This window comes from Ambystoma mexicanum, chromosome 6q, assembly GCF_040938575.1.
Source record: "Ambystoma mexicanum isolate Mex_15411 chromosome 6q, UKY_AmexF1_1, whole genome shotgun sequence".
NCBI lineage: Eukaryota > Metazoa > Chordata > Amphibia > Caudata > Ambystomatidae > Ambystoma > Ambystoma mexicanum.
In genome coordinates, this window is record NC_090937.1 from 1631044241 (window position 1) to 1631064533 (window position 20293).

Here is a 20293-nt window from a genome sequence, read left to right on the forward strand (position 1 = left end):
TTCTTATTTCTAAGGGGCGCTCCATCACATAGCCCAGACAGGCAGGAGTTGGTGGTATAGTGGTGAGCATAGCTGCCTTCCAAGCAGTTAACACAGATCAAATCTTTAAATTGTTCAAAATGCATTTTTGGGAAATCAGACTCATGCTGAAAGCAAAGCTGACACACTTTTCGCGAAAATCAAAACCCCATCCAGGAAAGGTTCTTGCATCCTAGTTTCCGCAACTGTCTATCGGTGAGGGGATTGAAGCGAGCAGGGCTCCTGGCCCCTCCCCGACAAAGCCCTGACGAAGGCCTATTCGCCTTGCCCTGACGGGCAAAGGTCCCAGCAGGCCACCGAGCACATCACTTCAGCCTATTAGAGTGAGGTTTCAGGATCTCTCTCATCCTGTAAACCAACATACTGAGGAAGGTGAAACGTGTGGCTGCGCTCCTCACATGCTGAAGCAGCAGCAGCCCTTTCCCTGAAGCAAAGTTCCTTCATTCCTCCCTCCCATAACCCTTAGCAGGGGATTTATGGTAATTGAGTTGAGTTTCCAAACTGGCCCTTCCTTCCTTCCTTCCCATATCTGCCAGCTCGAGCAGGCTTGTTTTGTTGCACCTGGGAAGTAAAGTATCTATTTGCGAGAGAGAGAGAATGAGAGAGAGAGACAGGGAGAGAGAGACAGAGAGAGAAGGGGAAGGGGTGTTGGCAGTTAGGGTGTGAGCTAGAGAAATGAGGCCTGTCTGCAAAAGGCCATGGGATGGGAGTGCGTGGTTGCAGGTTGTTTGGCTTTGTAAGGCCTACTGCCCGCTTCACTCGAAACTGGGTCTAGGGTTGTCGGTTTGTAGGCTGTAAAAGCCCAGAAAAGCTCTTGTTCTCCAACCAGCAGAGTGGCACAGCGGAAGCATGCTGGGCCCATAACCCAGAGGTCGATGGATCTAAACCATCCTCTGCTAAATTTTTTCAAATTATGTTTTTGTGTCATGGCATTAGGGCACAAAGAGCTGTAAGTGCCTGGATGCAATGTCATTCCTTGAACTTGCTGCCTCGTTCCACTCTTGCGCTAAATAGGAGAGGGTCCCAGCCCAGCCAACAAAATGTACTGTTCAATCAAACCAAACTTAAAACCAAGCTCCTTTTTTAAGGGGTCCCGGGGAAATGTTGGGCTGACCGGCAAGACCTCATGATGCGAACTGCTTCTGCGTCAAACGCAAGCTTTTTTCATTCCCAGCCAATGACTTATTCTTATTTCTAAGGGGCGCTCCATCAGATAGCCCAGACAGGCAGGCGTTGGTGGTATAGTGGTGAGCATAGCTGCCTTCCAAGCAGTTGACCCGGGTTCCATTCCCGGCCAACGCAAATCAAATCTTTAAATTGTTCAAAATGCATTTTTTGGAAATCAGACTCATGCTGAAAGCAAAGCTGACACACTTTTCGTGAAAATCAAAACCCCATCCAGGAAAGGTTCTTGCATCCTAGTTTCTGCAACTGTCTATCGGTGAGGGGATTGAAGCGAGCAGGGCTCCTGGCCCCTCCCCGACAAAGCCCTGACGAAGGCCTGACAAAGGCCTATTCGCCTTGCCCTGACGGGCAAAGGTCCCAGCAGGCCACCGAGCACAGCACCTCAGCCTATTAGAGTGAGGTTTCAGGATCTCTCTCATCCTGTAAACCAACATACTGAGGAAGGTGAAACGTGTGGCTGCGCTCCTCACATGCTGAAGCAGCAGCAGCCCTTTCCCTGAAGCAAAGTTCCTTCATTCCTCCCTCCCATAACCCTTAGCAGGGGATTTATGGTAATTGAGTTGAGTTTCCAAACTGGCCCTTCCTTCCTTCCTTCCCATATCTGCCAGCTCGAGAAGGCTTGTTTTGTTGCACCTGGGAAGTAAAGTATCTATTTGCGAGAGAGAGAGACAGAGAGAGAGAGACAGAGAGAGAAGGGGAAGGGGTGTTGGCAGTTAGGGTGTGAGCTAGAGAAATGAGGCCTGTCTGCAAAAGGCCATGGGATGGGAGTGCGTGGTTGCAGGTTGTTTGGCTTTGTAAGGCCTACTGCCCGCTTCACTCGAAACTGGGTCTAGGGTTGTCGGTTTGTAGGCTGTAAAAGCCCAGAAAAGCTCTTGTTCTCCAACCAGCAGAGTGGCGCAGCGGAAGCGTGCTGGGCCCATAACCCAGAGGTCGATGGATCGAAACCATCCTCTGCTAACTTTTTTCAAATTATGTTTTTGTGTCATGGCATTAGGGCACAAAGAGCTGTAAGTGCCTGGATGCAATGTCATTCCTTGAACTTGCTGCCTCGTTCCACTCTTGCGCTAAATAGGAGAGGGTCCCAGCCCAGCCAACAAAATGTACTGTTCAATCAAACCAAACTTAAAACCAAGCTCCTTTTTTAAGGGGTCCCGGGGAAATGTTGGGCTGACCGGCAAGACCTCATGATGCGAACTGCTTCTGCGTCAAACGCAAGCTTTTTTCATTCCCAGCCAATGACTTATTCTTATTTCTAAGGGGCGCTCCATCAGATAGCCCAGACAGGCAGGCGTTGGTGGTATAGTGGTGAGCATAGCTGCCTTCCAAGCAGTTGACCCGGGTTCCATTCCCGGCCAACGCAAATCAAATCTTTAAATTGTTCAAAATGCATTTTTTGGAAATCAGACTCATGCTGAAAGCAAAGCTGACACACTTTTCGTGAAAATCAAAACCCCATCCAGGAAAGGTTCTTGCATCCTAGTTTCTGCAACTGTCTATCGGTGAGGGGATTGAAGCGAGCAGGGCTCCTGGCCCCTCCCCGACAAAGCCCTGACGAAGGTCTGACAAAGGCCTATTCGCCTTGCCCTGACGGGCAAAGGTCCCAGCAGGCCACCGAGCACAGCACCTCAGCCTATTAGAGTGAGGTTTCAGGATCTCTCTCATCCTGTAAACCAACATACTGAGGAAGGTGAAACGTGTGGCTGCGCTCCTCACATGCTGAAGCAGCAGCAGCCCTTTCCCTGAAGCAAAGTTCCTTCATTCCTCCCTCCCATAACCCTTAGCAGGGGATTTATGGTAATTGAGTTGAGTTTCCAAACTGGCCCTTCCTTCCTTCCTTCCCATATCTGCCAGCTCGAGCAGGCTTGTTTTGTTGCACCTGGGAAGTAAAGTATCTATTTGCGAGAGAGAGAGAATGAGAGAGAGAGACAGGGAGAGAGAGACAGAGAGAGAAGGGGAAGGGGTGTTGGCAGTTAGGGTGTGAGCTAGAGAAATGAGGCCTGTCTGCAAAAGGCCATGGGATGGGAGTGCGTGGTTGCAGATTGTTTGGCTTTGTAAGGCCTACTGCCCGCTTCACTCGAAACTGGGTCTAGGGTTGTCGGTTTGTAGGCTGTAAAAGCCCAGAAAAGCTCTTGTTCTCCAACCAGCAGAGTGGCACAGCGGAAGCATGCTGGGCCCATAACCCAGAGGTCGATGGATCTAAACCATCCTCTGCTAAATTTTTTCAAATTATGTTTTTGTGTCATGGCATTAGGGCACAAAGAGCTGTAAGTGCCTGGATGCAATGTCATTCCTTGAACTTGCTGCCTCGTTCCACTCTTGCGCTAAATAGGAGAGGGTCCCAGCCCAGCCAACAAAATGTACTGTTCAATCAAACCAAACTTAAAACCAAGCTCCTTTTTTAAGGGGTCCCGGGGAAATGTTGGGCTGACCGGCAAGACCTCATGATGCGAACTGCTTCTGCGTCAAACGCAAGCTTTTTTCATTCCCAGCCAATGACTTATTCTTATTTCTAAGGGGCGCTCCATCAGATAGCCCAGACAGGCAGGCGTTGGTGGTATAGTGGTGAGCATAGCTGCCTTCCAAGCAGTTGACCCGTGTTCGATTCCCGGCCAACGCAGGTCAAATCTTTAAATTGTTCAAAATGCATTTTTTGGAAATCAGACTCATGCTGAAAGCAAAGCTGACACACTTTTCGTGAAAATCAAAACCCCATCCAGGAAAGGTTCTTGCATCCTAGTTTCTGCAACTGTCTATCGGTGAGGGGATTGAAGCGAGCAGGGCTCCTGGCCCCTCCCCGACAAAGCCCTGACGAAGGCCTGACAAAGGCCTATTCGCCTTGCCCTGACGGGCAAAGGTCCCAGCAGGCCACCGAGCACAGCACCTCAGCCTATTAGAGTCAGGTTTCAGGATCTCTCTCATCCTGTAAACCAACATACTGAGGAAGGTGAAACGTGTGGCTGCGCTCCTCACATGCTGAAGCAGCAGCAGCCCTTTCCCTGAAGCAAAGTTCCTTCATTCCTCCCTCCCATAACCCTTAGCAGGGGATTTATGGTAATTGAGTTGAGTTTCCAAACTGGCCCTTCCTTCCTTCCTTCCCATATCTGCCAGCTCGAGAAGGCTTGTTTTGTTGCACCTGGGAAGTAAAGTATCTATTTGCGAGAGAGAGAGACAGAGAGAGAGAGACAGAGAGAGAAGGGGAAGGGGTGTTGGCAGTTAGGGTGTGAGCTAGAGAAATGAGGCCTGTCTGCAAAAGGCCATGGGATGGGAGTGCGTGGTTGCAGGTTGTTTGGCTTTGTAAGGCCTACTGCCCGCTTCACTCGAAACTGGGTCTAGGGTTGTCGGTTTGTAGGCTGTAAAAGCCCAGAAAAGCTCTTGTTCTCCAACCAGCAGAGTGGCGCAGCGGAAGCGTGCTGGGCCCATAACCCAGAGGTCGATGGATCGAAACCATCCTCTGCTAAGTTTTTTCAAATTATGTTTTTGTGTCATGGCATTAGGGCACAAAGAGCTGTAAGTGCCTGGATGCAATGTCATTCCTTGAACTTGCTGCCTCGTTCCACTCTTGCGCTAAATAGGAGAGGGTCCCAGCCCAGCCAACAAAATGTACTGTTCAATCAAACCAAACTTAAAACCAAGCTCCTTTTTTAAGGGGTCCCGGGGAAATGTTGGGCTGACCGGCAAGACCTCATGATGCGAACTGCTTCTGCGTCAAACGCAAGCTTTTTTCATTCCCAGCCAATGACTTATTCTTATTTCTAAGGGGCACTCCATCAGATAGCCCAGACAAGCAGGCGTTGGTGGTATAGTGGTGAGCATAGCGGCCTTCCAAGCAGTTGACCCGGGTTCGGCCAACGCAGATCAAATCTTTAAATTGTTCAAAATTCATTTTTTGGAAATCAGACTCATGCTGAAAGCAAAGCTGACACACTTTTCGTGAAAATCAAAACCCCATCCAGGAAAGGTTCTTGCATCCTAGTTTCTGCAACTGTCTATCGGTGAGGGGATTGAAGCGAGCAGGGCTCCTGGCCCCTCCCCGACAAAGCCCTGACGAAGGCCTGACAAAGGCCTATTCGCCTTGCCCTGACGGGCAAAGGTCCCAGCAGGCCACCGAGCACAGCACCTCAGCCTATTAGAGTCAGGTTTCAGGATCTCTCTCATCCTGTAAACCAACATACTGAGGAAGGTGAAACGTGTGGCTGCGCTCCTCACATGCTGAAGCAGCAGCAGCCCTTTCCCTGAAGCAAAGTTCCTTCATTCCTCCCTCCCATAACCCTTAGCAGGGGATTTATGGTAATTGAGTTGAGTTTCCAAACTGGCCCTTCCTTCCTTCCTTCCCATATCTGCCAGCTCGAGAAGGCTTGTTTTGTTGCACCTGGGAAGTAAAGTATCTATTTGCGAGAGAGAGAGACAGAGAGAGAGAGACAGAGAGAGAAGGGGAAGGGGTGTTGGCAGTTAGGGTGTGAGCTAGAGAAATGAGGCCTGTCTGCAAAAGGCCATGGGATGGGAGTGCGTGGTTGCAGGTTGTTTGGCTTTGTAAGGCCTACTGCCCGCTTCACTCGAAACTGGGTCTAGGGTTGTCGGTTTGTAGGCTGTAAAAGCCCAGAAAAGCTCTTGTTCTCCAACCAGCAGAGTGGCGCAGCGGAAGCGTGCTGGGCCCATAACCCAGAGGTCGATGGATCGAAACCATCCTCTGCTAAGTTTTTTCAAATTATGTTTTTGTGTCATGGCATTAGGGCACAAAGAGCTGTAAGTGCCTGGATGCAATGTCATTCCTTGAACTTGCTGCCTCGTTCCACTCTTGCGCTAAATAGGAGAGGGTCCCAGCCCAGCCAACAAAATGTACTGTTCAATCAAACCAAACTTAAAACCAAGCTCCTTTTTTAAGGGGTCCCGGGGAAATGTTGGGCTGACCGGCAAGACCTCATGATGCGAACTGCTTCTGCGTCAAACGCAAGCTTTTTTCATTCCCAGCCAATGACTTATTCTTATTTCTAAGGGGCACTCCATCAGATAGCCCAGACAGGCAGGCGTTGGTGGTATAGTGGTGAGCATAGCGGCCTTCCAAGCAGTTGACCCGGGTTCGGCCAACGCAGATCAAATCTTTAAATTGTTCAAAATTCATTTTTTGGAAATCAGACTCATGCTGAAAGCAAAGCTGACACACTTTTCGTGAAAATCAAAACCCCATCCAGGAAAGGTTCTTGCATCCTAGTTTCTGCAACTGTCTATCGGTGAGGGGATTGAAGCGAGCAGGGCTCCTGGCCCCTCCCCGACAAAGCCCTGACGAAGGCCTGACAAAGGCCTATTCGCCTTGCCCTGACGGGCAAAGGTCCCAGCAGGCCACCGAGCACAGCACCTCAGCCTATTAGAGTGAGGTTTCAGGATCTCTCTCATCCTGTAAACCAACATACTGAGGAAGGTGAAACGTGTGGCTGCGCTCCTCACATGCTGAAGCAGCAGCAGCCCTTTCCCTGAAGCAAAGTTCCTTCATTCCTCCCTCCCATAACCCTTAGCAGGGGATTTATGGTAATTGAGTTGAGTTTCCAAACTGGCCCTTCCTTCCTTCCTTCCCATATCTGCCAGCTCGAGAAGGCTTGTTTTGTTGCACCTGGGAAGTAAAGTATCTATTTGCGAGAGAGAGAGAATGAGAGAGAGAGACAGAGAGAGAGAGACAGAGAGAGAAGGGGAAGGTGTGTTGGCAGTTAGGGTGTGAGCTAGAGAAATGAGGCCTGTCTGCAAAAGGCCATGGGATGGGAGTGCGTGGTTGCAGGTTGTTTGGCTTTGTAAGGCCTACTGCCCGCTTCACTCGAAACTGGGTCTATGGTTGTCGGTTTGTAGGCTGTAAAAGCCCAGAAAAGCTCTTGTCTCCAACCAGCAGAGTGGCGCAGCGGAAGCGTGCTGGGCCCATAACCCAGAGGTCGATGAATCGAAACCATCCTCTGCTAAGTTTTTTCAAATTATGTTTTTGTGTCATGGCATTAGGGCACAAAGAGCTGTAAGTGCCTGGATGCAATGTCATTCCTTGAACTTGCTGCCTCGTTCCACTCTTGCGCTAAATAGGAGAGGGTCCCAGCCCAGCCAACAAAATGTACTGTTCAATCAAACCAAACTTAAAACCAAGCTCTTTTTTTAAGGGGTCCCGGGGAAATGTTGGGCTGACCGGCAAGACCTCATGATGCGAACTGCTTCTGCGTCAAACGCAAGCTTTTTTCATTCCCAGCCAATGACTTATTCTTATTTCTAAGGGGCGCTCCATCAGATAGCCCAGACAGGCAGGCGTTGGTGGTATAGTGGTGAGCATAGCTGCCTTCCAAGCAGTTGACCCGGGTTCCATTCCCGGCCAACGCAGATCAAATCTTTAAATTGTTCAAAATGCATTTTTTGGAAATCAGACTTATGCTGAAAGCAAAGCTGACACACTTTTCGTGAAAATCAAAACCCCATCCAGGAAAGGTTCTTGCATCCTAGTTTCTGCAACTGTCTATCGGTGAGGGGATTGAAGCGAGCAGGGCTCCTGGCCCCTCCCCGACAAAGGCCTGACAAAGGCCTATTCGCCTTGCCCTGACGGGCAAAGGTCCCAGCAGGCCACCGAGCACAGCACCTCAGCCTATTAGAGTGAGGTTTCAGGATCTCTCTCATCCTGTAAACCAACATACTGAGGAAGGTGAAACGTGTGGCTGCGCTCCTCACATGCTGAAGCAGCAGCAGCCCTTTCCCTGAAGCAAAGTTCCTTCATTCCTCCCTCCCATAACCCTTAGCAGGGGATTTATGGTAATTGAGTTGAGTTTCCAAACTGGCCCTTCCTTCCTTCCTTCCCATATCTGCCAGCTCGAGAAGGCTTGTTTTGTTGCACCTGGGAAGTAAAGTATCTATTTGCGAGAGAGAGAGAATGAGAGAGAGAGACAGAGAGAGAGAGACAGAGAGAGAAGGGGAAGGGGTGTTGGCAGTTAGGGTGTGAGCTAGAGAAATGAGGCCTGTCTGCAAAAGGCCATGGGATGGGAGTGCGTGGTTGCAGGTTGTTTGGCTTTGTAAGGCCTACTGCCCGCTTCACTCGAAACTGGGTCTAGGGTTGTCGGTTTGTAGGCTGTAAAAGCCCATAAAAGCTCTTGTTCTCCAACCAGCAGAGTGGCGCAGCGGAAGCGTGCTGGGCCCATAACCCAGAGGTCGATGGATCGAAACCATCCTCTGCTAACTTTTTTCAAATTATGTTTTTGTGTCATGGCATTAGGGCACAAAGAGCTGTAAGTGCCTGGATGCAATGTCATTCCTTGAACTTGCTGCCTCGTTCCACTCTTGCGCTAAATAGGAGAGGGTCCCAGCCCAGCCAACAAAATGTACTGTTCAATCAAACCAAACTTAAAACCAAGCTCCTTTTTTAAGGGGTCCCGGGGAAATGTTGGGCTGACCGGCAAGACCTCATGATGCGAACTGCTTCTGCGTCAAACGCAAGCTTTTTTCATTCCCAGCCAATGACTTATTCTTATTTCTAAGGGGCGCTCCATCAGACAGCCCAGACAGGCAGGCGTTGGTGGTATAGTGGTGAGCATAGCTGCCTTCCAAGCAGTTGACCCGGGTTCGATTCCCGGCCAACGCAGGTCAAATCTTTAAATTGTTCAAAATGCATTTTTTGGAAATCAGACTCATGCTGAAAGCAAAGCTGACACACTTTTCGTGAAAATCAAAACCCCATCCAGGAAAGGTTCTTGCATCCTAGTTTCTGCAACTGTCTATCGGTGAGGGGATTGAAGCGAGCAGGGCTCCTGGCCCCTCCCCGACAAAGCCCTGACGAAGGCCTGACAAAGGCCTATTCGCCTTGCCCTGACGGGCAAAGGTCCCAGCAGGCCACCGAGCACATCACTTCAGCCTATTAGAGTGAGGTTTCAGGATCTCTCTCATCCTGTAAACCAACATACTGAGGAAGGTGAAACGTGTGGCTGCGCTCCTCACATGCTGAAGCAGCAGCAGCCCTTTCCCTGAAGCAAAGTTCCTTCATTCCTCCCTCCCATAACCCTTAGCAGGGGATTTATGGTAATTGAGTTGAGTTTCCAAACTGGCCCTTCCTTCCTTCCTTCCCATATCTGCCAGCTCGAGAAGGCTTGTTTTGTTGCACCTGGGAAGTAAAGTATCTATTTGCGAGAGAGAGAGACAGAGAGAGAGAGACAGAGAGAGAAGGGGAAGGGGTGTTGGCAGTTAGGGTGTGAGCTAGAGAAATGAGGCCTGTCTGCAAAAGGCCATGGGATGGGAGTGCGTGGTTGCAGGTTGTTTGGCTTTGTAAGGCCTACTGCCCGCTTCACTCGAAACTGGGTCTAGGGTTGTCGGTTTGTAGGCTGTAAAAGCCCAGAAAAGCTCTTGTTCTCCAACCAGCAGAGTGGCGCAGCGGAAGCGTGCTGGGCCCATAACCCAGAGGTCGATGGATTGAAACCATCCTCTGCTAAGTTTTTTCAAATTATGTTTTTGTGTCATGGCATTAGGGCACAAAGAGCTGTAAGTGCCTGGATGCAATGTCATTCCTTGAACTTGCTGCCTCGTTCCACTCTTGCGCTAAATAGGAGAGGGTCCCAGCCCAGCCAACAAAATGTACTGTTCAATCAAACCAAACTTAAAACCAAGCTCCTTTTTTAAGGGGTCCCGGGGAAATGTTGGGCTGACCGGCAAGACCTCATGATGCGAACTGCTTCTGCGTCAAACGCAAGCTTTTTTCATTCCCAGCCAATGACTTATTCTTATTTCTAAGGGGCGCTCCATCACATAGCCCAGACAGGCAGGAGTTGGTGGTATAGTGGTGAGCATAGCTGCCTTCTAAACAGTTGATCCAGGTTCTATTCCCGGCCAACGCAGATCAAATCTTTAAATTGTTCAAAATGTATTTTTGGGAAATCAGACTCATGCTGAAAGCAAAGCTGACACACTTTTCGCGAAAATCAAAACCCCATCCAGGAAAGGTTCTTGCATCCTAGTTTCTGCAACTGTCTATCGGTGAGGGGATTGAAGCGAGCAGGGCTCCTGGCCCCTCCCCGACAAAGCCCTGACGAAGGCCTGACAAAGGCCTATTCGCCTTGCCCTGACGGGCAAAGGTCCCAGCAGGCCACCGAGCACAGCACCTCAGCCTATTAGAGTGAGGTTTCAGGATCTCTCTCATCCTGTAAACCAACATACTGAGGAAGGTGAAACGTGTGGCTGCGCTCCTCACATGCTGAAGCAGCAGCAGCCCTTTCCCTGAAGCAAAGTTCCTTCATTCCTCCCTCCCATAACCCTTAGCAGGGGATTTATGGTAATTGAGTTGAGTTTCCAAACTGGCCCTTCCTTCCTTCCTTCCCATATCTGCCAGCTCGAGAAGGCTTGTTTTGTTGCACCTGGGAAGTAAAGTATCTATTTGCGAGAGAGAGAGAATGAGAGAGAGAGACAGAGAGAGAGAGACAGAGAGAGAAGGGGAAGGGGTGTTGGCAGTTAGGGTGTGAGCTAGAGAAATGAGGCCTGTCTGCAAAAGGCCATGGGATGGGAGTGCGTGGTTGCAGTTTGTTTGGCTTTGTAAGGCCTACTGCCGCTTCACTCGAAACTGGGTCTAGGGTTGTCGGTTTGTAGGCTGTAAAAGCCCAGAAAAGCTCTTGTTCTCCAACCAGCAGAGTGGCGCAGCGGAAGCGTGCTGGGCCCATAACCCAGAGATCGATGGATTGAAACCATCCTCTGCTAAGTTTTTTCAAATTATGTTTTTGTGTCATGGCATTAGGGCACAAAGAGCTGTAAGTGCCTGGATGCAATGTCATTCCTTGAACTTGCTGCCTCGTTCCACTCTTGCGCTAAATAGGAGAGGGTCCCAGCCCAGCCAACAAAATGTACTGTTCAATCAAACCAAACTTAAAACCAAGCTCTTTTTTTAAGGGGTCCCGGGGAAATGTTGGGCTGACCGGCAAGACCTCATGATGCGAACTGCTTCTGCGTCAAATGCAAGCTTTTTTCATTCCCAGCCAATGACTTATTCTTATTTCTAAGGGGCGCTCCATCACATAGCCCAGACAGGCAGGAGTTGGTGGTATAGTGGTGAGCATAGCTGCCTTCCAAGCAGTTAACACAGATCAAATCTTTAAATTGTTCAAAATGCATTTTTGGGAAATCAGACTCATGCTGAAAGCAAAGCTGACACACTTTTCGCGAAAATCAAAACCCCATCCAGGAAAGGTTCTTGCATCCTAGTTTCCGCAACTGTCTATCGGTGAGGGGATTGAAGCGAGCAGGGCTCCTGGCCCCTCCCCGACAAAGCCCTGACGAAGGCCTATTCGCCTTGCCCTGACGGGCAAAGGTCCCAGCAGGCCACCGAGCACATCACTTCAGCCTATTAGAGTGAGGTTTCAGGATCTCTCTCATCCTGTAAACCAACATACTGAGGAAGGTGAAACGTGTGGCTGCGCTCCTCACATGCTGAAGCAGCAGCAGCCCTTTCCCTGAAGCAAAGTTCCTTCATTCCTCCCTCCCATAACCCTTAGCAGGGGATTTATGGTAATTGAGTTGAGTTTCCAAACTGGCCCTTCCTTCCTTCCTTCCCATATCTGCCAGCTCGAGCAGGCTTGTTTTGTTGCACCTGGGAAGTAAAGTATCTATTTGCGAGAGAGAGAGAATGAGAGAGAGAGACAGGGAGAGAGAGACAGAGAGAGAAGGGGAAGGGGTGTTGGCAGTTAGGGTGTGAGCTAGAGAAATGAGGCCTGTCTGCAAAAGGCCATGGGATGGGAGTGCGTGGTTGCAGGTTGTTTGGCTTTGTAAGGCCTACTGCCCGCTTCACTCGAAACTGGGTCTAGGGTTGTCGGTTTGTAGGCTGTAAAAGCCCAGAAAAGCTCTTGTTCTCCAACCAGCAGAGTGGCACAGCGGAAGCATGCTGGGCCCATAACCCAGAGGTCGATGGATCTAAACCATCCTCTGCTAAATTTTTTCAAATTATGTTTTTGTGTCATGGCATTAGGGCACAAAGAGCTGTAAGTGCCTGGATGCAATGTCATTCCTTGAACTTGCTGCCTCGTTCCACTCTTGCGCTAAATAGGAGAGGGTCCCAGCCCAGCCAACAAAATGTACTGTTCAATCAAACCAAACTTAAAACCAAGCTCCTTTTTTAAGGGGTCCCGGGGAAATGTTGGGCTGACCGGCAAGACCTCATGATGCGAACTGCTTCTGCGTCAAACGCAAGCTTTTTTCATTCCCAGCCAATGACTTATTCTTATTTCTAAGGGGCGCTCCATCAGATAGCCCAGACAGGCAGGCGTTGGTGGTATAGTGGTGAGCATAGCTGCCTTCCAAGCAGTTGACCCGTGTTCGATTCCCGGCCAACGCAGGTCAAATCTTTAAATTGTTCAAAATGCATTTTTTGGAAATCAGACTCATGCTGAAAGCAAAGCTGACACACTTTTCGTGAAAATCAAAACCCCATCCAGGAAAGGTTCTTGCATCCTAGTTTCTGCAACTGTCTATCGGTGAGGGGATTGAAGCGAGCAGGGCTCCTGGCCCCTCCCCGACAAAGCCCTGACAAAGGCCTGACAAAGGCCTATTCGCCTTGCCCTGACGGGCAAAGGTCCCAGCAGGCCACCGAGCACAGCACCTCAGCCTATTAGAGTCAGGTTTCAGGATCTCTCTCATCCTGTAAACCAACATACTGAGGAAGGTGAAACGTGTGGCTGCGCTCCTCACATGCTGAAGCAGCAGCAGCCCTTTCCCTGAAGCAAAGTTCCTTCATTCCTCCCTCCCATAACCCTTAGCAGGGGATTTATGGTAATTGAGTTGAGTTTCCAAACTGGCCCTTCCTTCCTTCCTTCCCATATCTGCCAGCTCGAGAAGGCTTGTTTTGTTGCACCTGGGAAGTAAAGTATCTATTTGCGAGAGAGAGAGACAGAGAGAGAGAGACAGAGAGAGAAGGGGAAGGGGTGTTGGCAGTTAGGGTGTGAGCTAGAGAAATGAGGCCTGTCTGCAAAAGGCCATGGGATGGGAGTGCGTGGTTGCAGGTTGTTTGGCTTTGTAAGGCCTACTGCCCGCTTCACTCGAAACTGGGTCTAGGGTTGTCGGTTTGTAGGCTGTAAAAGCCCAGAAAAGCTCTTGTTCTCCAACCAGCAGAGTGGCGCAGCGGAAGCGTGCTGGGCCCATAACCCAGAGGTCGATGGATCGAAACCATCCTCTGCTAAGTTTTTTCAAATTATGTTTTTGTGTCATGGCATTAGGGCACAAAGAGCTGTAAGTGCCTGGATGCAATGTCATTCCTTGAACTTGCTGCCTCGTTCCACTCTTGCGCTAAATAGGAGAGGGTCCCAGCCCAGCCAACAAAATGTACTGTTCAATCAAACCAAACTTAAAACCAAGCTCCTTTTTTAAGGGGTCCCGGGGAAATGTTGGGCTGACCGGCAAGACCTCATGATGCGAACTGCTTCTGCGTCAAACGCAAGCTTTTTTCATTCCCAGCCAATGACTTATTCTTATTTCTAAGGGGCGCTCCATCAGATAGCCCAGACAGGCAGGCGTTGGTGGTATAGTGGTGAGCATAGCTGCCTTCCAAGCAGTTGACCCGGGTTCCATTCCCGGCCAACGCAGATCAAATCTTTAAATTGTTCAAAATGCATTTTTTGGAAATCAGACTTATGCTGAAAGCAAAGCTGACACACTTTTCGTGAAAATCAAAACCCCATCCAGGAAAGGTTCTTGCATCCTAGTTTCTGCAACTGTCTATCGGTGAGGGGATTGAAGCGAGCAGGGCTCCTGGCCCCTCCCCGACAAAGGCCTGACAAAGGCCTATTCGCCTTGCCCTGACGGGCAAAGGTCCCAGCAGGCCACCGAGCACAGCACCTCAGCCTATTAGAGTGAGGTTTCAGGATCTCTCTCATCCTGTAAACCAACATACTGAGGAAGGTGAAACGTGTGGCTGCGCTCCTCACATGCTGAAGCAGCAGCAGCCCTTTCCCTGAAGCAAAGTTCCTTCATTCCTCCCTCCCATAACCCTTAGCAGGGGATTTATGGTAATTGAGTTGAGTTTCCAAACTGGCCCTTCCTTCCTTCCTTCCCATATCTGCCAGCTCGAGCAGGCTTGTTTTGTTGCACCTGGGAAGTAAAGTATCTATTTGCGAGAGAGAGAGAATGAGAGAGAGAGACAGGGAGAGAGAGACAGAGAGAGAAGGGGAAGGGGTGTTGGCAGTTAGGGTGTGAGCTAGAGAAATGAGGCCTGTCTGCAAAAGGCCATGGGATGGGAGTGCGTGGTTGCAGGTTGTTTGGCTTTGTAAGGCCTACTGCCCGCTTCACTCGAAACTGGGTCTAGGGTTGTCGGTTTGTAGGCTGTAAAAGCCCAGAAAAGCTTTTGTTCTCCAACCAGCAGAGTGGCGCAGCGGAAGCGTGCTGGGCCCATAACCCAGAGGTCGATGGATCGAAACCATCCTCTGCTAAGTTTTTTCAAATTATGTTTTTGTGTCATGGCATTAGGGCACAAAGAGCTGTAAGTGCCTGGATGCAATGTCATTCCTTGAACTTGCTGCCTCGTTCCACTCTTGCGCTAAATAGGAGAGGGTCCCAGCCCAGCCAACAAAATGTACTGTTCAATCAAACCAAACTTAAAACCAAGCTCCTTTTTTAAGGGGTCCCGGGGAAATGTTGGGCTGACCGGCAAGACCTCATGATGCGAACTGCTTCTGCGTCAAACGCAAGCTTTTTTCATTCCCAGCCAATGACTTATTCTTATTTCTAAGGGGCACTCCATCAGATAGCCCAGACAGGCAGGCGTTGGTGGTATAGTGGTGAGCATAGCGGCCTTCCAAGCAGTTGACCCGGGTTCGGCCAACGCAGATCAAATCTTTAAATTGTTCAAAATTCATTTTTTGGAAATCAGACTCATGCTGAAAGCAAAGCTGACACACTTTTCGTGAAAATCAAAACCCCATCCAGGAAAGGTTCTTGCATCCTAGTTTCTGCAACTGTCTATCGGTGAGGGGATTGAAGCGAGCAGGGCTCCTGGCCCCTCCCCGACAAAGCCCTGACGAAGGCCTGACAAAGGCCTATTCGCCTTGCCCTGACGGGCAAAGGTCCCAGCAGGCCACCGAGCACAGCACCTCAGCCTATTAGAGTGAGGTTTCAGGATCTCTCTCATCCTGTAAACCAACATACTGAGGAAGGTGAAACGTGTGGCTGCGCTCCTCACATGCTGAAGCAGCAGCAGCCCTTTCCCTGAAGCAAAGTTCCTTCATTCCTCCCTCCCATAACCCTTAGCAGGGGATTTATGGTAATTGAGTTGAGTTTCCAAACTGGCCCTTCCTTCCTTCCTTCCCATATCTGCCAGCTCGAGAAGGCTTGTTTTGTTGCACCTGGGAAGTAAAGTATCTATTTGCGAGAGAGAGAGAATGAGAGAGAGAGACAGAGAGAGAGAGACAGAGAGAGAAGGGGAAGGTGTGTTGGCAGTTAGGGTGTGAGCTAGAGAAATGAGGCCTGTCTGCAAAAGGCCATGGGATGGGAGTGCGTGGTTGCAGGTTGTTTGGCTTTGTAAGGCCTACTGCCCGCTTCACTCGAAACTGGGTCTATGGTTGTCGGTTTGTAGGCTGTAAAAGCCCAGAAAAGCTCTTGTCTCCAACCAGCAGAGTGGCGCAGCGGAAGCGTGCTGGGCCCATAACCCAGAGGTCGATGAATCGAAACCATCCTCTGCTAAGTTTTTTCAAATTATGTTTTTGTGTCATGGCATTAGGGCACAAAGAGCTGTAAGTGCCTGGATGCAATGTCATTCCTTGAACTTGCTGCCTCGTTCCACTCTTGCGCTAAATAGGAGAGGGTCCCAGCCCAGCCAACAAAATGTACTGTTCAATCAAACCAAACTTAAAACCAAGCTCTTTTTTTAAGGGGTCCCGGGGAAATGTTGGGCTGACCGGCAAGACCTCATGATGCGAACTGCTTCTGCGTCAAACGCAAGCTTTTTTCATTCCCAGCCAATGACTTATTCTTATTTCTAAGGGGCGCTCCATCAGATAGCCCAGTCAGGCAGGCGTTGGTGGTATAGTGGTGTGCATAGCTGCCTTCCAAGCAGTTGACCCGGGTTCCATTCCCGGCCAACGCAGATCAAATCTTTAAATTGTTCAAAATGCATTTTTTGGAAATCAGACTTATGCTGAAAGCAAAGCTGACACACTTTTCGTGAAAATCAAAACCCCATCCAGGAAAGGTTCTTGCATCCTAGTTTCTGCAACTGTCTATCGGTGAGGGGATTGAAGCGAGCAGGGCTCCTGGCCCCTCCCCGACAAAGGCCTGACAAAGGCCTATTCGCCTTGCCCTGACGGGCAAAGGTCCCAGCAGGCCACCGAGCACAGCACCTCAGCCTATTAGAGTGAGGTTTCAGGATCTCTCTCATCCTGTAAACCAACATACTGAGGAAGGTGAAACGTGTGGCTGCGCTCCTCACATGCTGAAGCAGCAGCAGCCCTTTCCCTGAAGCAAAGTTCCTTCATTCCTCCCTCCCATAACCCTTAGCAGGGGATTTATGGTAATTGAGTTGAGTTTCCAAACTGGCCCTTCCTTCCTTCCTTCCCATATCTGCCAGCTCGAGAAGGCTTGTTTTGTTGCACCTGGGAAGTAAAGTATCTATTTGCGAGAGAGAGAGAATGAGAGAGAGAGACAGAGAGAGAGAGACAGAGAGAGAAGGGGAAGGGGTGTTGTCAGTTAGGGTGTGAGCTAGAGAAATGAGGCCTGTCTGCAAAAGGCCATGGGATGGGAGTGCGTGGTTGCAGGTTGTTTGGCTTTGTAAGGCCTACTGCCCGCTTCACTCGAAACTGGGTCTAGGGTTGTCGGTTTGTAGGCTGTAAAAGCCCAGAAAAGCTCTTGTTCTCCAACCAGCAGAGTGGCGCAGCGGAAGCGTGCTGGGCCCATAACCCAGAGGTCGATGGATCGAAACCATCCTCTGCTAAGTTTTTTCAAATTATGTTTTTGTGTCATGGCATTAGGGCACAAAGAGCTGTAAGTGCCTGGATGCAATGTCATTCCTTGAACTTGCTGCCTCGTTCCACTCTTGCGCTAAATAGGAGAGGGTCCCAGCCCAGCCAACAAAATGTACTGTTCAATCAAACCAAACTTAAAACCAAGCTCCTTTTTTAAGGGGTCCCGGGGAAATGTTGGGCTGACCGGCAAGACCTCATGATGCGAACTGCTTCTGCGTCAAACGCAAGCTTTTTTCATTCCCAGCCAATGACTTATTCTTATTTCTAAGGGGCGCTCCATCAGACAGCCCAGACAGGCAGGCGTTGGTGGTATAGTGGTGAGCATAGCTGCCTTCCAAGCAGTTGACCCGGGTTCGATTCCCGGCCAACGCAGGTCAAATCTTTAAATTGTTCAAAATGCATTTTTTGGAAATCAGACTCATGCTGAAAGCAAAGCTGACACACTTTTCGTGAAAATCAAAACCCCATCCAGGAAAGGTTCTTGCATCCTAGTTTCTGCAACTGTCTATCGGTGAGGGGATTGAAGCGAGCAGGGCTCCTGGCCCCTCCCCGACAAAGCCCTGACGAAGGCCTGACAAAGGCCTATTCGCCTTGCCCTGACGGGCAAAGGTCCCAGCAGGCCACCGAGCACATCACTTCAGCCTATTAGAGTGAGGTTTCAGGATCTCTCTCATCCTGTAAACCAACATACTGAGGAAGGTGAAACGTGTGGCTGCGCTCCTCACATGCTGAAGCAGCAGCAGCCCTTTCCCTGAAGCAAAGTTCCTTCATTCCTCCCTCCCATAACCCTTAGCAGGGGATTTATGGTAATTGAGTTGAGTTTCCAAACTGGCCCTTCCTTCCTTCCTTCCCATATCTGCCAGCTCGAGAAGGCTTGTTTTGTTGCACCTGGGAAGTAAAGTATCTATTTGCGAGAGAGAGAGACAGAGAGAGAGAGACAGAGAGAGAAGGGGAAGGGGTGTTGGCAGTTAGGGTGTGAGCTAGAGAAATGAGGCCTGTCTGCAAAAGGCCATGGGATGGGAGTGCGTGGTTGCAGTTTGTTTGGCTTTGTAAGGCCTACTGCCGCTTCACTCGAAACTGGGTCTAGGGTTGTCGGTTTGTAGGCTGTAAAAGCCCAGAAAAGCTCTTGTTCTCCAACCAGCAGAGTGGCGCAGAGGAAGCGTGCTGGGCCCATAACCCAGAGATCGATGGATTGAAACCATCCTCTGCTAAGTTTTTTCAAATTATGTTTTTGTGTCATGGCATTAGGGCACAAAGAGCTGTAAGTGCCTGGATGCAATGTCATTCCTTGAACTTGCTGCCTCGTTCCACTCTTGCGCTAAATAGGAGAGGGTCCCAGCCCAGCCAACAAAATGTACTGTTCAATCAAACCAAACTTAAAACCAAGCTCTTTTTTTAAGGGGTCCCGGGGAAATGTTGGGCTGACCGGCAAGACCTCATGATGCGAACTGCTTCTGCGTCAAATGCAAGCTTTTTTCATTCCCAGCCAATGACTTATTCTTATTTCTAAGGGGCGCTCCATCACATAGCCCAGACAGGCAGGAGTTGGTGGTATAGTGGTGAGCATAGCTGCCTTCCAAGCAGTTAACACAGATCAAATCTTTAAATTGTTCAAAATGCATTTTTGCGAAATCAGACTCATGCTGAAAGCAAAGCTGACACACTTTTCGCGAAAATCAAAACCCCATCCCTTAAAGGTTCTTGCATCCTAGTTTCCGCAACTGTCTATCGGTGAGGGGATTGAAGCGAGCAGGGCTCCTGGCCCCTCCCCGACAAAGCCCTGACGAAGGCCTATTCACCTTGCCCTGACGGGCAAAGGTCCCAGCAGGCCACCGAGCACATCACTTCAGCCTATTAGAGTGAGGTTTCAGGATCTCTCTCATCCTGTAAACCAACATACTGAGGAAGGTGAAACGTGTGGCTGCGCTCCTCACATGCTGAAGCAGCAGCAGCCCTTTCCCTGAAGCAAAGTTCCTTCATTTCTCCCTCCCATAACCCTTAGCAGGGGATTTATGGTAATTGAGTTGAGTTTCCAAACTGGCCCTTCCTTCCTTCCTTCCCATATCTGCCAGCTCGAGCAGGCTTGTTTTGTTGCACCTGGGAAGTAAAGTATCTATTTGCGAGAGAGAGAGAATGAGAGAGAGAGACAGGGAGAGAGAGACAGAGAGAGAAGGGGAAGGGGTGTTGGCAGTTAGGGTGTGAGCTAGAGAAATGAGGCCTGTCTGCAAAAGGCCATGGGATGGGAGTGCGTGGTTGCAGGTTGTTTGGCTTTGTAAGGCCTACTGCCCGCTTCACTCGAAACTGGGTCTAGGGTTGTCGGTTTGTAGGCTGTAAAAGCCCAGAAAAGCTCTTGTTCTCCAACCAGCAGAGTGGCACAGCGGAAGCATGCTGGGCCCATAACCCAGAGGTCGATGGATCTAAACCATCCTCTGCTAAATTTTTTCAAATTATGTTTTTGTGTCATGGCATTAGGGCACAAAGAGCTGTAAGTGCCTGGATGCAATGTCATTCCTTGAACTTGCTGCCTCGTTCCACTCTTGCGCTAAATAGGAGAGGGTCCCAGCCCAGCCAACAAAATGTACTGTTCAATCAAACCAAACTTAAAACCAAGCTCCTTTTTTAAGGGGTCCCGGGGAAATGTTGGGCTGACCGGCAAGACCTCATGATGCGAACTGCTTCTGCGTCAAACGCAAGCTTTTTTCATTCCCAGCCAATGACTTATTCTTATTTCTAAGGGGCGCTCCATCAGATAGCCCAGACAGGCAGGCGTTGGTGGTATAGTGGTGAGCATAGCTGCCTTCCAAGCAGTTGACCCGTGTTCGATTCCCGGCCAACGCAGGTCAAATCTTTAAATTGTTCAAAATGCATTTTTTGGAAATCAGACTCATGCTGAAAGCAAAGCTGACACACTTTTCGTGAAAATCAAAACCCCATCCAGGAAAGGTTCTGGCATCCTAGTTTCTGCAACTGTCTATCGGTGAGGGGATTGAAGCGAGCAGGGCTCCTGGCCCCTCCCCGACAAAGCCCTGACGAAGGCCTGACAAAGGCCTATTCGCCTTGCCCTGACGGGCAAAGGTCCCAGCAGGCCACCGAGCACAGCACCTCAGCCTATTAGAGTCAGGTTTCAGGATCTCTCTCATCCT

At 49.8% G+C, this 20293-nt stretch overlaps 2 non-coding genes across 2 annotated transcripts; both read left to right on the forward strand.

Moving 5' to 3' along the window:
* The first annotated feature begins 8743 nt into the window (after nucleotides 1-8743).
* On the forward strand, nucleotides 8744-8815 carry TRNAG-UCC (transfer RNA glycine (anticodon UCC)). Its single transcript has one exon. It is a non-coding gene; the product is annotated as a tRNA-Gly (tRNA).
* An 8635-nt stretch (nucleotides 8816-17450) lies between these two features.
* TRNAG-UCC (transfer RNA glycine (anticodon UCC)) lies at nucleotides 17451-17522 on the forward strand. Its single transcript has one exon. It is a non-coding gene; the product is annotated as a tRNA-Gly (tRNA).
* The last annotated feature ends 2771 nt before the right edge of the window (nucleotides 17523-20293 follow it).